The sequence below is a fragment of the Heteronotia binoei genome, chromosome 5 (assembly GCF_032191835.1).
Source record: "Heteronotia binoei isolate CCM8104 ecotype False Entrance Well chromosome 5, APGP_CSIRO_Hbin_v1, whole genome shotgun sequence".
Taxonomy (NCBI): Eukaryota; Metazoa; Chordata; class Lepidosauria; order Squamata; family Gekkonidae; genus Heteronotia; species Heteronotia binoei.
The window spans coordinates 131,903,440-131,906,796 of NC_083227.1; positions in this window are offsets into that span (position 1 = coordinate 131,903,440).

Here is a 3,357-nt window from a genome sequence, read left to right on the forward strand (position 1 = left end):
AGATATTCAGTTATAGTTCTGCCTTGGCTGAGCTGAGTACTGACAGTTTCAGAATTTGGCATTAGCTGAGAGCCAGCCCCGTAGCCAGGATTTGAAGAATTGGGGGGCCCTGATTTTTTTAGGGGGCACATAGTGGTCCCAACCTCCATGGCCTTCTCTCCTACCACTGCTAAGAAGGAAAGCTGCCAGCTCGCTGCCATACAGCCTCCCCCCAGTTGCCCCAAGGTGATCCCTTTCCACCCCTCTTCCAGCAGCTCTGGTGGGGAGCCACTCAGAGGTTTTGATACGTATTTATTTTATTTATTTATTATTTTCAATTTATATCCCGCCCTCTCTGCAAGCAGACTCAGGGCGGCTGCACGTACTGCACGGTCTCCTGCCTTTACCTGTAGCATGATCCAGCTAGGCAAGCCCGGCAGGACAAGGGGTGGTGGTGGAAGGTGCCACCAAGTTGCAGCTGACTTCTGGGGCTACAAGACCTCCAATTCGGATGTCTTCCTTTCGGAGGGCAAGCCGAGGCCACCCAAGCGCAGCTCCCACCCTCGCTCGGGTGGCCAGCAAGACCAGACCAGATGGAGTTCAATTATGCTTATCACAACCTTGCTCCTGGCTCCACCCCCAAAGTTTCCTGGTGCCAACCCCAAAGTCTCCAGATATTTCTTGAATTGGACTTGGCAACCTTATTTACAATCAGCCAGGATCCGTACTGAGAGATGCCTACCCCTGGCTTAGAGACTTCCTCATTCCCATTTGGGAACTGTACCTTTATCTTAAATTAACTTAAGGTGAGGGGCTGGTAGGGAACTCACACAGAAATGATTGGACCTACATTTGTGGCCTGGATGCATAGGAAATGGCATTTCTATGATTATTGATATTGCTGGAACAGGCATAACAAAATGCAGGTGCGCTAGGAAGCATGAAAATATAGACGGAGACCAGGGCTCATTTTAAACTGATTCTGAATTGGGATACAAGAAATCAGATTGACATTCCACTTAAACTATTTCCAGGCTCTGCTTCATTAGTTTTTTTCATACCTCTTCTCCAGGACAAACTTCTTGTGGGAAAATTTGCCTTTGTCCTTTGAGGACTATTTGAAGATCCTGGGTGCTGTCAGGCCGACCACGTGCCTTCTAGATCCGTGCCCCTCATGGCTAGTAAAAGCTGGCAATAAGAGGATATGGATGAATATTGTCAACTGATCCCTGGAAACAGGGATCTATCTGGAGGGTCTTAAGGAGGCCATGGTTATACTACAAGTTGATGGGGTGTAAACTGGCAGAAACTGACCAAGAGAGAGATCTTGGGGTCGTAGTAGATAACTCACTGAAAATGTCAAGACAGTGTGCGATTGCAATAAAAAAGACCAATGCCATGCTGGGAATTATTAGGAAAGGAATTGAAAACAAATCAGCCAGTATCATAATGCCCCTGCATAAATCGATGGTGCGGTTTCATTTGGAGTACTGTGTGCAATTCCGGTCACCGCACCTCAAAAAGGATATTATAGCATTGGGAAAAGTGCAGAAAAGGGCAACTGGAATGATTAAAGGTTTGGAACACTTTCCCAATGAAGAAAGGTTAAAATGCTTGGGGCCTTTTATCTTGGAGAAATGTCGACTGCGGGGTACATGATAGAGGTTTACAAGATAATGCATGGGATGGAGAAAGGCAGACAGGCATGGAGGAAGCACACTGCCCCCTCTGCAGCCGGCGCTCGCGAAGCACATATTGATGGCACATATACAACCTGTGCTGTGTCAGCTACACTGGCTTCCAGTGAAGTATCAGATCAAGTTCAAAGTTTTGGTGTTAGCCTTTAAGACCTTGAGCAATTAGGGACCAATGTGTCTGCAGGATTGCCTCCTTCACTATGTCCATGGTAGAGCATTACGGACCCTGGATAACCATCTACTGGTGATTCCCGGTCCTTGACCAGGGCCAGGGCTTTTTCAGTCCTGGCCCCAACCTGGTGGAACTCTCTGCCAAACACCATAAGGCCCTTTGGGATCTTATACAAGTCTTCAGGGCCTGCAAGGCAGAGATGGTCCTCCAGGATTAGTACCTTCACCACTTGATGTTAGACTGCTGCAGAAATTTTGATGTACTTACTTTTAGCTTTTTAATGTTTTTATCATGCTGTGTATCACCCAAAGCCCTGCAATAGCAGGGATTGGGCAGCAGGTCTTAATATAATAAATACATAATGAATGTAAAAGCTACATCAAGCACAAAAAAGCAGTTGAGCTGCAAATGGGAGCAAGTAAAGCTGACCACCTCATATCACTGCTTTGAAATCCAGTGACTGGCAGGTTGCTTCTGCCAGCAGGGCTTCTCCCTATTCATCACAAATGGAAAGGAGATTCTCTTACTGGCACAAGGGAAAAATCTGATTATTCTTAATTGTATAGAAAAACTCTTTGCTCTAGATGTTGAGAAAGGCATCTTGAGACTGAGTGAGAATAATGGACAATGCTTTTTCCTATCAACTGTTCTTCACCAGCAAATTCTGTGTGCGTTGAATATTTTAGCCTAAGTATTTATTGGTTCATCCATGAAATAAGGAAAATGTAATCTCATTCATTCAAGTCAATGACTTTGCCTAATTCAAGAATTAAGCAGTCTAACATGTCAAGCTAAATATCCACATGTCGAATCTACTTTAAGTTTATGGTAACTGGAATTTAATTACACTTAAGAGAAACCAATAGAATAATTGCATTAGATATATCAATCTTTCAGTGTTCTGGAGACGTGAGCTGCATCTTTTTGAGGCTCAGTTAAAGGAATGGGGAATTGAGTTAGCTGCTATGAACCGTAATAGCAAATTCAGGTATTTTTAAAAGACAAAATAGTAAAATAGGCTACAAGTGTGCAGCCAGACTTTGGACTGAATACTTCATAACAATATATGAACTTTAGCTTTCTTCAGGGCTTTTTTTCTGGAAAAAGAGGTGCTGGAGCTCTTAAGAGGGAAATGAAGAAGAAATGCATGCGTGCCCCTCATGAACTTTTAAACATTTTTTTTTAATTTTGTTTCCACAAAGAGGTTCCAGAATTCCGTTCCACCACATTCCCCCGAAAAAACCCCCTAGCTTTCTGAACTGTGCACTCTAAGCTATGTGACTTGGGCTTCAGCGCAATATTGTTTCAGGTAGTTCCTTGGGGTCTTAGCCAGAGAAAAATCTTTACTAATACCTATTACATGATCTCCTTCTCACTGGAGATATCACAGTTTGGCAAGATATCCCCATATCTCTGTCCATTCTTTCTCAGTCTTCCTTTTGCACTTCTTTCTCTTACTGTCTTAAATAGATACAATTACCAGTGTGATAAACGGTAAGAAAGAAAAAT